Raw genomic sequence first — 14,592 nt, 5'->3', positions numbered from 1 at the left:
AGCTACTTTCATTTGTCATTTACTTGGATATAATCTTCTGTGTTGCTTTGCCCCAAATACTGAGTAACCCTGATCTCCATCTGGTACCTATTCTGTGGGCATTTCAGGAACTTTCATTTCCTGTATTCAAATCTGGAATCCTTGAGAGCCCTAATTTGCATTTGAAGGGAGACATTTCTGAACTTACAAAAGCTGAACATTCTATGATTCATGTCATAAACATATTCACACACAAACACTCGTAAAATCCAATTTAATTAATATGTAACAGCTATTCTGCCTATTAATAACTGGGATTTTTTAACTTATAGGTTTATACAATTGAATCTTTCTATCATTTTGTATGAGTCTAAACTTTTCAATCATAAGAAACAAATATTCATAATTCTAGGACTGCAGGACTAGTCATTTAAAATTTTTTTGGTTAGAATTTCTGCCAATGATCTAAAAATAGTTAAAAGAGTTCTTTACTTTTATTTTAAATATGAATTCCTTTTTACTTAAATCATCTGTCATCTGAGGCTCCCAACTTCCCTCTGAATTGAATTCTGTGCATAAATTTATAATGCCTGAAAATATTAGTTTAAAATGTAAACATCAACAACATACCCACAACTATGCTCAACTTAAAATTCTTACTATTAGTGCATGTGATTATGTAATATTTTAAACACTTAAGAGCACTAAAAAGATTTTTGTCTTCATACAGCTCTAATTTTCCCTGGAGGTTTAATTCCATTTTCAAGCATATCTACTTGCTCTTAAAAATGGCTAGAGAAAGCCAAGATAAATATGTGACCAGAAATTTAATGTCTCTTCAAGTTTATTAAACAACAGGGAAAGAAAAGAAAAAACCATTTATTATGTACATATGTGTTAACTCATATGCTAGGCACTTTCATATATTTTCTCTCATTTAATTATAGATAAAAAGCTTATAGGAAAACAAAGGAAAAGTAATGAGCTTTGAGGATGTAACAGAAGTCTGATGATTCTACTGAATTTACAAAGATTTTTTATTGTCTTATGGGGTCGCACAGAGTCGGACACGACTGAGCGACTGAACTGAACTGAACTGAATTCATTTATTTATTTATAACTGAAGTATAGCTGATATACAATATTATGTTTGTTTCAGAGGTGCAACATAATGATTTGACACTTAAATACATTACAAAGTGACCACCATAAGTCTAGTTACTATCAGTCACCGTACAAAGTTCTTTCAATATTACCAACCATATTCTTTATTCTCTTTGTTATTAATACATCCATGTGACTCGTATTTTGTAACTGGAAATTTGCACCTCATCTATCTCTTCTCCCACCTTCTTTCTGGCAAATACCAATTTGCTCTCCTATGAGCTTGTTTCTATTTTGTTTTGTTTGTTCATTTGTTTTGTGTTTTAGATACCATGTATAAATAAAATCATATGGTATTTGTCCTTTTTGACTTATTTCACTTAAGCATAATACCCTCTAGATCCATCCATGTTGTCGCAAACAGTAAGATTCTGTTCCTTTTTATGACTGAGTAATATTCCAGTGTGTGTGTGTGTGTGTGTGTGTGTCTGTGTCTGTGTCTGTGTGAGCGCACATCCCACATCTTTTTTATCCATTCTTCTGTCAATAGCCACTTAGATTGCTTCCATATCTTGGCTGTGAGAAATAATATTGCAGTGGACATAGGAATGCATAAGTCTTTTCAATCTAGTGTTTTTGTTTTCACTGAGTAAATACCCAGAAGTAGAATGTGTGGTAGTTCTATTTTTAATTGTTTTAGGAACTTCCATACTATTTTCTATAGCGGCTGCACCAATTTACATTCCCACCAACAGTGCACAGAGGTTCCTTTTCTCCACATCTTCACCAACACTTGTTCTTTGTTGCTTTTTTATGATAGCAATTCTGACAGGTATGAGGTGATATCTCACTCTGGGTTTGATTTGCATTTCCTTGATGATTAGTGATGTTGAACATCTTTTCATCTGTCTGTTGACTGTCTTTATGTTGTCTTTGGGAAAATGTCTATTCAGGTCCCCTACCCATTTTCTAATTGAATTATTTGGCTTTTTGATATTGAGTTGTATGAGTTCCTTATATATTAACCCCACATTGGGTATCTAATTTGCAAATATCTACTCGCATTCAGTACGCTGCCTTTTCATTTTGTTGGATGGTTTCCTTCCCTTTGCAGAAGATTTTCAATGCCTACTTAAAGGTTAAGTTGAATAATGAGTATTTATTTGAACTCCCTAAAAATATCACCACTCGTGTATAATTAAAATAAAACCCCCTGGGCTCACCTTGATAACTGAAAATGTGTTCAGCATTTTGACTCTCTATTTCTCCTCTTCTGTCATGTTAATTCAATATTAAAATTGCATTTTACTTAGTCCTCCCTTTGTTCAGCTTATTTTCTAGTAAATCTGAGAACAGATTTGCATTAGGTGTGATATGTTCTTCTTCGAGTGTTATAAAATGGATTTCATTTGTATATAATAGACTCCATTGACATAAAGTAAGACATTTTTAGGTTACTTCCAATTCAAGTTTTGAATTGTTAATGAGTGTGTAACAAAAATAGCAATTAAAAAGTAATAGCACTTATTAGGATCTTTAAAGTATACTGAAATTGTCCAAGTGTGTTACTGTAAAATAGAAATTATTGGGGCAAAATCTTTTTGATCCTGATTGCCAGTTAATAGTTACTAAGACAAAAGACTTAAAAAAAATCCAATCTTCTAAGGAAAAAAAATATAAAAATATCTGGCCCCTTCTACAAGCAATCTGTAGAAGGTAGAGTATAAGAAGACATTCTTTAATTAACCATAGAGAGAAAAAATATGAATAAAAGATGAATAAATATTTTCAAATATTAAAACTTACAATAGCAATGTCAGTGGCATTTTTATTGATTGATTGAAAGCTGGCATTATGAGAAATTGATGCATATCATAGTAGTTTACTAAAGTGGAAATTTAATAAATGGGACTCAAGTGACTCAAAAGATTTATGTTATTAATAGCAGTTATTGACATTTGGGATCAAAGAACCAACACATTATTTTTTCGTTTGATTTTCACAAGAACCCAGTAAGTTCTCTATCATTGTCACCATTCCCTTTTACAGCAGATACTGAAATAGCGGCAGGCCAGATAAGAATGGCTGGTAACTGATCTTAAACTCACTATTCGTCCCATTTTCCAAGAGGTTTAATTGAGAACATCAGATAGACACAGTTATTTACCTTTGTTGTGTCTCACCTATATTCAACTCCTGTTAGCTTAACCAAACTCAAGAAACTGTGTAGATTATAGCCCGGTGCTTTTCAAACATAAAAAATCACCTAGAAATCTTCTTAAAACACAGAGTCCCAAAGATTCTGATTCAGTAGATCTAGGAGAGAACTGAGCACCTACATTTTATCAAGTTCTCAGATGATGCTTTTGCTGCAAATGGCATTATTTCATTCTTTTTTATGGCTGAATAGTATTCCATTGTATATATGTACCACATCTTCTTCATTCATCTATTGATGGACATTAGGTTATTTCCATGTCTTGGCTATTGTCGATAGTGCTGCTATGAACATTAGGGTGCGTATATTTTTTTTAATTATAATTTTCTCTGGATATATACCCAGAAATGGGATTGCTAGATAATATGGCAAATATTTTCTTAGGAAAATAAGGAACCTGCATACTGTTTTTTCATAGTGGCTGTGCCAATTGATATTCCCACCAACAATGTAGATGGGAACCTACAAAGGGTTACCTCTTCCCATGGTCCACTCTTTGACTTATATTTTATATTCTACTGGTTTTATTTAATGTAGTGGCTAGTAAAGGAATAGATTACTAGAGCTGCAAGGAAATAGCCAATAGGTCAGCAATAATGGCTTTAGTGCTAACTGAGCCATGTGGTGTGAGTGTGAGCTGCACAAGTCTATAATGTCCTACTTAGCCTACAACCTGCACAGCTGTTAGTCTCATCCTTAAGTACTAAATCATTGTGTTTTAGAAGAAAGAGTGAGAATGGAAGAGGTGGTGAAACAAAAGAAACAGTATTATTTTAACCATTGGATTTTGGGGATCTCCCAGATCCAGGAATATTTCCATAATCTGTCTAATCAGGTTGCTTTAAGGTCAGAAAGTTTATCTAAGGAGAAAGTCTTAGATCAGTTTTAGAAACCAGGTTCAGTTCAGTTCAGTTCAGTCGCTCAGTCGTGTCCAACTCTCTGCGACCCCATGAATCACAGCATGCCAGGCCTGCCTGTCCATCACCAACTCCCGGAGTTCACTCAAACTCATGTCCACAGAGTCGGTGATGCCATCCAGCCATCTCATTCTCTGTCGTCCCCTTCTCCTCCCGCCCCCAACCTTTCCCAGCATCAGAGTCTTTTCCAGTGAGTCAACTCGTCACATGAGGTGGCCAAAGTATTGCAGTTTCAGCTTTAGCATCAATCCTTTCAATGAACACCCAGGATTGATCTCCTTTAGAATGGACTGGTTGGATCTCCTTGCAGTCCAAGGGACTCTCAAGAGTCTTCTCCAACACCACAGTTCAAAAGCATCAATTCTTCAGCAATCAGCTTTCTTCACAGTCCAACTCTCACATCCATACATCACCACGGGAAAAACCATAGCCTTGACTAGACGGACCTTGGTTGGCAAAGTAATGTCTCTGCTTTTTAATATACTATCTAGGTTGGTCATAACTTTCCTTCCAAGGAGTAAGCGTCTTTTAATTTCATGGCTGCAATCAGCATCTGCAGTGATTTTGGAGCCCCCAAAAATCAAGTCTGACACTGTTTCCACTGTTTTTCCATCTATTTCCCATGAAGTGATGGGACCAGATGCCATGATCTTTGTTTTCTGAATGTTGAGCTTCAAGCCAACCTTTTCACTCTCCTCTTTCACTTTCATCAAGAGGCTTTTGAGTTCCTCTTCACTTTCTGCCGTAAGGGTGGTGTCATCTGCATATCTGAGGTTATTGATATTTCTCCCGGCAATCTTGATTCCAGCTTGTGCTTCTTCCAGCCTAGCGTTCCTCATGATGTACTCTACATATAAGTTAAATAAGCAAGGTGACAATATACAACCTTGACGTACTCCTTTTCCTATTTGGATCCAGGCTGTTGTTCCATGTACAGTTCTGACTGTTGCTTCCTGACCTGCATACAGGTTTCTCAAGAGGCAGGTCAGGTGGTCTGGGATTCCCATCTCTTTCAGAATTTTCCACAGTTTACTGTGATCCACACAGTCAAAGGCTTTGGCATAGTCAATGAAGCAGAAATAGATGTTTTTCTGGAACTCTCTTGCTTTCTCCATGATCCAGCGGATGTTGGCAATTTGATCTCTGGTTCCTCTGCCTTTTCTAAAACCTGCTTGAACATCTGGGAGTTCACGGTTCACATATTGCTGAAGCCTGGCTTGGAGAATTTTGAGCATGACTTTACTAGCGTGTGAGATGAGTGCAATTGTGCGGTAGTTTGAGCATTCTTTGGCATTCCCTTTCTTTGGGATTGGAATGAAGACTGACCTTTTCCATTCCTGTGGCCACTGCTGAGTTTTCCAAATTTGCTGGCATATTGAGTGCAGCACTTTCACAGCATCATCTTTCAAGATTTGAAATAGCTCAACTGGAATTCCATCACCTCCACTAGCTTTGTTCGTGGTGATGCTTTCTAAGGCCCACTTGACTTCACATTCCAAGATGTCTGGCTCTAGGTCAGTGATCACTGTCAAGTGATCACAGTCAAGATAGTTATCGTGACTATCTTGGTCGTGAAGATCTTTTTTGTACAGTTCTTCTGTGTATTCTTGCCACCTCTTCTTAATATCTTCTGCTTCTGTTAGGTCCATACCATTTCTGTCCTTTATCGAGCCCATCTTTGCATGAAATGTTCCCTTGGAATCTCTAATTTTCTTGAAGAGATCTCTTGTTTTTCCTATTCTGATGTTTTCCTCTATTTCTTTGCATTGATCACTGAGGAAGGCTTTCTCATCTCTCCCTGCTATTCTTTGGAACTCTGCATTCAGATGCTTATATATTTGTTTGTGTCCCACTACCCCCCAAAATTCTTATGTGGAAACCTAGTTCCCAATGTGATGGTATTAGGAGATGGGGCTTTTGGAAGATGTTTAGATCATGAGGGTGGAGCCTTCAGGAATGGGATCAGTGCCCTTCTAAGGAGTGACTTTGTAAGAGCTCCCTCACCCCTTCTGCTATGTGAAGATGTAGCAAAAAGACAGCCATCTATGAACCAGGAAAGGGATTCTTATCAGACATCAAATCTTCTGGCACCTTGACCTTAGACTTCCAGCCTCCAGAACTATGAGAAACAAATTTCTGTTGTTTATAAGCCATTCAGCCTATGATATTTTGTTTAGCTGTCCAATAATCTGTGGAGTCTTGAAGTTCATGTAATACTATTTGGGGTCCAGAGGACAAAAGTCATCACAAAGTTGGGAAGAAAATCATTCAACCCATTTTTTTTCCCAGAACACCTGTGGCTTTGGTGGCAGGAGGACCTCGAAAGCATTAGGAGGCAATATCAAGGCACTATCAGTGAGGATACCAGCAGCAGAGGCCATGAAAACCTGCCTCCTCCAAGTGGCTGGCAGACAACTGCCTCCTACCCAAACCTCCCAGAGGCAGGGTCAAAAGAACTGAGCAACCCTGAGATACCAGCTAGGAACTCCCAGGAGGGAGCCAGGGAAGCTCAAGGAGATTCCAGTGGAGGGTGGGGCTGAGATCTGAGAGCAGTGCAAGGGGGAATAAAGAGCTTGCCAAGTATTATTAATAAATGCAACTTCTTTCATGTTCACAGGCTGGTGAATTCCAAGCACATTCAAAGGAAAGAAAATTTAAAAAATTATAGCAATCCTAAGAATGCAGATTATAAGCATTCCCTTTTGTGATGGGAATAGCTTTATTATTTTACTATTAGTCACACACTATAAGTAATTCACTTTTCTAATCGATATCGGCTGATGTAAACTGACAATTCAACAAACATTTGAGACTGCTACCAGGTTTTGACACCTGAGACAAACCCACAGGAGCTTTCCTGGTGGTTCAGTTGGTAAAGAGTATGCCTGCAGTGTAGGTAACCTGGGTTCGATCCCTGGGTGGGGCTCCTGAAGAAGGAAATGGCAACCCACTACAGTATTCTTGCCTGGGAAATCCCATGGACAGAGGATCCTGGTGGGCTACTGTCCATGAAATTGTAAGAGCTGGACATGATTTAGTGACTAAACCTATCTCCCTACAAACCCACAGTACTGTGAGTGTGAAAGAATCATATGTGTAGATTTTACTGAGCTCAAATTCACTGAGTGGTAGAGTTCAGTTTCTCCTCCTCCTCCCAGTATTCCTTCCTTGGCCCATAAAGTCCACTTCTTTGGAAGTAATGGGAAGAGAGCGTCTGTCTTCATTTCACTTCAAGAAGTGAGGAGTGATGTATCTAACTGATGGATTTGGGCAAAGGAACAGAACTGTTCCTAGCTTAGTTCTTTCTGCTTTTGGTATGGTGAGTCCTCAGGGAAAAAATTATCCTCTTCTACAAGAAAAGGCTCACCCTCCATGGGGGAGAATTTTACACTCGTGTGGTGGATCTGAGCGGGTCGTCTAGTTCAAAACCATTTAGCAGCTGTTTTAAACCACATTCTCCCATCAGGGTCCCGAAACAAAAGAAGCAGATGGCACATTCAAATTGGAATAATTTGAGGAGGAAATATTTACAAAGGGACAATTTACAAGATGGGAGCAGAGTGTAAGAAAAGTGCAAGGGACTGTGCTAGCACAGAGCTCCCCAATGTGGGTGGCCACCATCCAATCTATTGAGGACCCGAATAGAACAATAGGACAAAAGAAGGCTGGATTCACTCTCGGCATGAACTGAACTTCTTGGTCTTCTCTTGCCCTTGGTGTTCCTGATTTTCAGGCCTTCAGACCCAGACTGGAATCTACACCATGGATTCTCCAGTTTTCAGGTGTTAAAACAACACCACTGGCTTTCCTGGTTCTCCAGCTTACAGACAGCAGATTGTGGGATTTCTCAGCCTCCATAATCACAAGAGCCCATACTTTATAATAAATCCCTCCTCCCCTGCCCCTACCTATTGGTTTTCTTTCTCTAGAGAATTCTGACACACAAATAGGCTATTGCAGCCCCACTCACATTATCTTGCCATTTTGGCACCACCCATTGCAAGGCATGCTACTCAATAGCTTCTAACGGAAAGCACTGGCAACTCTCTGATGGATTTCTCAGACCAATAGAGTATACTTGACCTGCATATTGAGCAGCTGAAAGTGCCAGACAGATAACGGGTTCTGAAAGCACCCCTCAATCAATGACTGATAGGAGTTGAAGGGCAACTCTCTCAGGCTCTTGCTCCTCATAAATAATTTCAAGGCATCTTCTGTACTATCTCCCAGAGTTCCCCAGTAGGATGGAGTCCTAAGTGTCCAAGATGGCAATATGCTTGATCGTACACTCTCTTTTAGACTCCTTGTCTCATTTCCCCATTGTCCTACCTATAGTCTAAGGATTACCTCCCAAATAAACTATTTTCCTCAAGTCTTTGATTCAGGTCTCCTCTGGGTGCACCCAAATTACACCAGTAGTATAAACAGGGAGGGGCTTCCCCAGTGGTTAAAAGAATTCGCCTGCAATGAAGGAAATGCAGGAGACACAAATTCGATCCCCGGGTTGGGAAGATCCCCTGGAGGAGGGAATGGCAACCCTCTCCAGTACTCTTGCCTGGAGAATCCCATGGACAGAGGAGCCTGGTGGCTACAGTCCATAGGGTCACACAGAGTCAGACACGACAGACGCGACCAAGCATGCACGTATCCAGGGTGAAAGGATCAATAAATAACTGACTACGTGAGTTTAAGCATATTGCTTAGAAACATAGAGGATTGCACCAGAAGAAACACGTAAAACAATTGAAAGTGATTGCCCTGGGGAGGGGATTTGGGAAAAGTCTTAGGAAACAGGTGGGCAAGAAACAGCTGGTGTTTGCTAAAACTTTGTAATATTATTTGACTATTTGATACATATACATGTATTTCTTTTATGAAAATAAAGATAATATTAGAACATGCCTTTGACTTACTTTCAGAACAGAGCAGCAAGGGAGTAAAAAGAAAATGAAATATAGGCTGATTAAGCTGGAAGAAGAAAAGAAATTTCCTTGGGAAAAAATGGATCTTAGTAGTTAGGCTAAAAAGATATGAAGAGAAAAATAATATACTAAAGGCCAGACAATCAATGAAGTATGGAAAATCTAACTTGTTAGAAATATGGGAGTATAAAACAGGGTGATACTTTGTCATTGCTGGTTCTTGAGAGACCAATGGGGCCCAAAAGAAATGTGAAAGAGAAAGACTCATAATTTCAGGGAGCAAACCAGAATGGCATTTCTTGAGAGAATTCAGATGCAAGAAGTACTGAATGGCATTCCCTTAAAGCCATAAATAGGATGCCCATAAAAGTGTAAACTGAAAAGTACCCTTTGGAGAATGAAATGGCTCTAATAAGTGGTAACAGAAAACTTGGACAGCTTGTAGAGAAAACGAGTGAGAAAAATCAACATAGAATATGCTACCTACATTATTAGGTATAACAATCTGAAGGTTAGAGAGTAAATAAAAGAGGATGGATTTTGGAAAGGGGAAGACCCTTAGAAAGATAGAACGTCATAATGTGAATTTCCCACTTTTATGGCTTTTAGCCCAGAGATAGGCTGCAGCTGGCACCATGCAGAGAAGCTAGAACTCTGATAGAAAGCTCAGAACAACTCTGAACAACCAGAAGACAGAGTGCAGAGAAATACAGCTGCAAGAAACAAGAGAATTATCCCAGAAAGTATTTACATAGATGGAGTTAATACTCTCCACACAGTTCTGCCAGACCCCTCAAGTCTAGCTAACAAAAAAGGACTGAACTGAGATTTGAACTGCCATCTAAGGAATAGGAAGTTTGAAGTCTGAGTCGAGCCAAGTCAATTGCCTGATAAACCAAACCCAAGTGAGAAAGAACACAGTCAAGTTCTTCTGAAGAATTTAACACATTCCATTCTCTACAACATAATTTTCACAATGTTTAGGATACAGCCACGAATACCCCCAACATATAAACACCAAGAAATTGCAATTCAGTCTCAAGAGAAACAACAATCAATACAGACCAAACCCAAAACGATTCAGAAATCAGAATTAGGAGACAAGAGTTTTAAAGCAGCTATTGAACTATTTACAGATTGAAGAAGCTCAGCAAAACTCAAGCAGTATAAATATAAGGAAAACTGTACCCAGCACTTGAAAATCAAACTGCTTTAAAAAAGAAAATAAAAGTCTTTGAATGTAGCTTGAGATAGAAATAGATACCACATTTCTTCTAGGTTATTGTTAACATTGTATCTGAAACAATGGAGGACAGAATATGGAGCAGGGACATATTTAAGGTGCTGAAGAAAATTATTTTCAGCAAAAATTTCCTTCAAGAATAAAAATGAAATCAAAACATTTCAGATTTAAGAAAAAGAAGCTAAGAGTATCCATCATCAGAAGTCCTGTACTACAAGAAATACACAGGACATTCTTCAGGCTGAAGGAAATAATATCAGATGGAAACTTGGATCCTCAGGAAGGAATAAAGAACACTGGGAATTGCAAAGAGCTAGGTACCCAGTACTCTTGCCTGGAAAATCCCATGGATGGAGGAGCCTGGTGGGCTGCAGTCCGTCGGGTCGCTAAGGGTCAGACACGACTGAGCGACTTCACTTTCACTTTCACACATTGGAGAAGGAAATGGCAACCCACTCCAGTGTTCTTGCCTGGAGAATCCCAGGGACAGGGGAGCCTGGTGGGCTGCCGTCTATGGGGTCACACAGAGTCGGACACGACTGAAGTGACTTAGCAGCAGCAGCAGCAGGTATTTAGAAAAACCTTTTTATCTTCAACCTTTAAGGATTCATAAAGCAAAATTATAACATTGTCTTTGAGGACTTACTCTATATGGAGATGCAATAAATAGGGTCATTATAGCATAAATTCCACGGACAGAGGAGCCTGGCAGGCTACAGTCCATCGAGTTGCAAGAGTCAGACACGACTTAGCGACTAAACCATAGCATAAAGGAAAAGGCTAGTAAATGCAATTTCTATGGTTGCAAGGTTTCTACATAAAGAATAACCTAAGAGGGTCTTAAAAAGTTAAGAATGATAGTTTAATTCCTAGAGCAATTAGTTAAAGCATTTAATGCAAAGAAGTATAGCTAGTAGATTAAAAGGGAATTCTAAAATATGCAATTGATCCCAAAGAAGGCATAAAAGGAGAAACAGAGGAACAAATGATAACAAGAACAAACATAAAATGAATATCAAAATGGTAGACATAAATCCAACCATGTCAATATAAGCAATTCAATGGTGAAGAGTCTTTTCAACAAAAGACACTAGAATAACAGGATTATACATATGAGGAAAAAATTGACCCTTAGCTCACATTGGACACAGTTATTAATTTTCAGTGGATCAGAGGTATAAATACATAAGCGAAAACCATAATGCTTTAAGAAGAGAACCTAGGGAAAGATTTCAAGATTTGGGGAGGGATAACGTGTTCTTGGGATACAAAAGCAATCACTACTCTGATAAGTGATAAATTAGACTTCATCAAAACCAAAAAAAAAAGACAACATGTATGTTGTCATATGTGAAACGAATCAGCAGTTCAGGGTCAATGCATGTTACAGGATACTCGGGGCTGGTGTGCGGGGATGACCCAGAGGGAGGATAAAGGGAGGAGGGAGGTGAGAGGGGGGTTCAGGAGGGGGAACTCATGTACACCTGGGGCGAATTCATGTCAATGTAGGGCAAAACCAACCAATATAATATTGTAAAATAAAAAAAATAAATAAATTAATAAAAATAAAATAAAATAAAAAAACCAAAAACTTCTGCTCATCAAAAGACATTGTTAAGAAAAATAATAGATAAGCCACAAATTAAACTGAGATTTATTTGGCAGAGGACTTTTTATAAAGGTATAGATAGAGGGAAACCGAGAGAGATAATTCCAGACCAGAGTTGGTAACAGCAGAGGGCAGGCAACAGTTGCCAGAAACCAGAGAAAGCTAATTGTATAGAAAAGGTCACCTTGGGAGTAGCTGACCTTCAGAATGCAAAGCAGTGACCTTTGGTCAAGACAGCCAGACTGAGGCAATCCCATAGGAAGGAAGCAGGGCCATAAATAGCCCATATATCACTCTCTTCCATCTCTCCCATCTTTCACCATGGCTCCCTCTGGACTGAATCCAACTGAAAGCCAAAGGCAGGAAAGCTAGTTAATAGTCACATGAGACACTGTCAGGGCCCCACCCATATCACTTGGGTGTTTACATTCCAGTGTGATTTTTCTCAAAATCATATTTTAACATTTTTATTATATGATTACATAGGAACTGCCGACAAGACCATTCCAGAAGTTCTTATAGACACATGGTCAATCCCTGCCAACTCTCAGCTCCCCATCTCGTTCAGCTCTTTCCTAGGATCCATCACCAGTGTAGGGATTCCAGAAAGCACACTGCCTGGCACAGCCCATTCATGGTGCCTAACAAGACTCCCTTCTGAGAAAGCTCAGAGAGACTTTCACACTTGCAGAGCTTACGAAACAATTGAAGATTTCCTTACCCCCTCATCACCACTCACCATGTTTTTTAACACCCCATCTTATTATCTCCCAGGGTGGAGGGGACCAGGTAGATGTCTATGTTTGCCAGTGATGTTTGAGAGGGGTTCTGGAATTGTAACCAACTGACTGGCCTAAAATTTGAATGTGAAATAGAGTAGAAGATAATTGGATAACTAAACTAAATGGTAGCATTTGGGGCAGAAAACAGCTAAATCACCAACATAGCTGAGCACCAGAATAGGATTAGATACTAATTTCTGAGGAAGTTAAAAAATTAGATTCAAGCAAATTCAACTGTTTCTTAAACCAATATTTACTTGTTCAGAAGACTTGCTGAGGCACTGTGTTTTATCCTAACAAACCTGAGGAGACCTCAACAGATCTCAGTTCTTGCAGCCTTAAGATATCCCATTATATCTTTCAGTTAAGCGACAGGCATAAAAGAAAAAGGAGACATACTGCCTTACACAACTGGACAGTCTTGAAGTAGTCAAGTGAAGTTTGATCTAGTAGTTCAATGACATCACCAAGAACTTTTCTTTTTTTCCCTTCAGCCATCTACAGGGTTGGCTTGATTTTCAGGTTTCAAATAGAAGCTTTCCTCTCATGGTGGCAGTGATTTCAACCCTTACAATTTTACAATTCGGTGCTTGGAGGAATAGTGAAGAAACTTCTGGTAGTTTCCACACAAATTTTGGGATTTACTCCCACTGAACCACCTCACGTAATATTCCCATCCATGAACCAATCTCAAGGGCCAGGAACATTGAAAAAGCTAATTTGTCAATGTTCCACACCTGAAGTTAGAAGTGGCTTCAATTTTCATAGAGGTTCACGGCTTCCCAAAGACATTGGGGCCTATGAAGAATTGCATAGTGGAGAATGAATGCTTGGAAGTAACCCAATATCTGCCTATGTCCACTTCCTAGCCTAAATGGCTACCCAAGGATATACCACTTCTATTGGTTTATTGAGCCCTAGCATTCCAAGCTGAGAAAGCCCTTTGGTTAAGCCTTGGTCCTCTACTAATATGCAAGTATCCCTTGTAAGATAATATATTCAGACATAATCATAAATTATGGGCAGATGTAGATTTCAGGAAGCAAGAAAGCAATCGAAAGCATGAGCGCCTCGGATACCTAGAAAGGAAAAGAAACTACCAAAGGGGAAGTAGAGAAGAAGAAGAGACTTAGGATGCTAATGACAAATTGCATCTCATTTTAAACAGTGGATACTTCTTTAATGGTCAAAATTACTTCCCCAAACCCACAATAACATTCTTCTCAACTGTACTGAGCAGGCTGCAAATGCCCATTTGCCATCTCTGGCCCAAGAATGGCTTTAGGACTTCACAGACCACTCCAGATATTTGAGTCATTTTTTATTAAACCCTGGTGGGTCATTCCAAAGAGGGAAGATGGGTTTGTCCCAGGATTTTTCTCTTTACTAAACTGAAATAAACAAGATCCATAATCAGCCATTTTCTCCTTGCCTTCTAATAAAATACACAGACACACACTTACTGTTAAAACTACTCCATTCTTGCCTGAGTCAAAATCTGTACAGAAAAGATGCATCAGGCAATAATCCTAGAGGCTCCTCAATGTGCCAGCTCAGAATTATGAGCATTTTAATACGGTGTCAATGAGGCACATTTATCCCTACTTCATACTAACCTGCTTCCCATTATTCCTCTCTCACTCTGAAAGGCCTAAGAACAATCTGGATAAAATGGATAAAAACAAGCTTATAGACCTCAAACCTGATAAGCTGATAAGCCAACAGGACACAAGACATAAATGTCAATTTATTCCTTTATAATAAAAATTTAAAAATTAGTCCTATTGTATAGCACAGGGAACTATATTCATGTCCTGT

The sequence above is a fragment of the Moschus berezovskii genome, chromosome 2, assembly GCF_049115385.1.
Source record: "Moschus berezovskii isolate FMDL1 chromosome 2, NW_MosBer_1.0, whole genome shotgun sequence".
Lineage (NCBI taxonomy): Eukaryota > Metazoa > Chordata > Mammalia > Artiodactyla > Moschidae > Moschus > Moschus berezovskii.
This window is presented reverse-complemented; position numbering follows the sequence as displayed.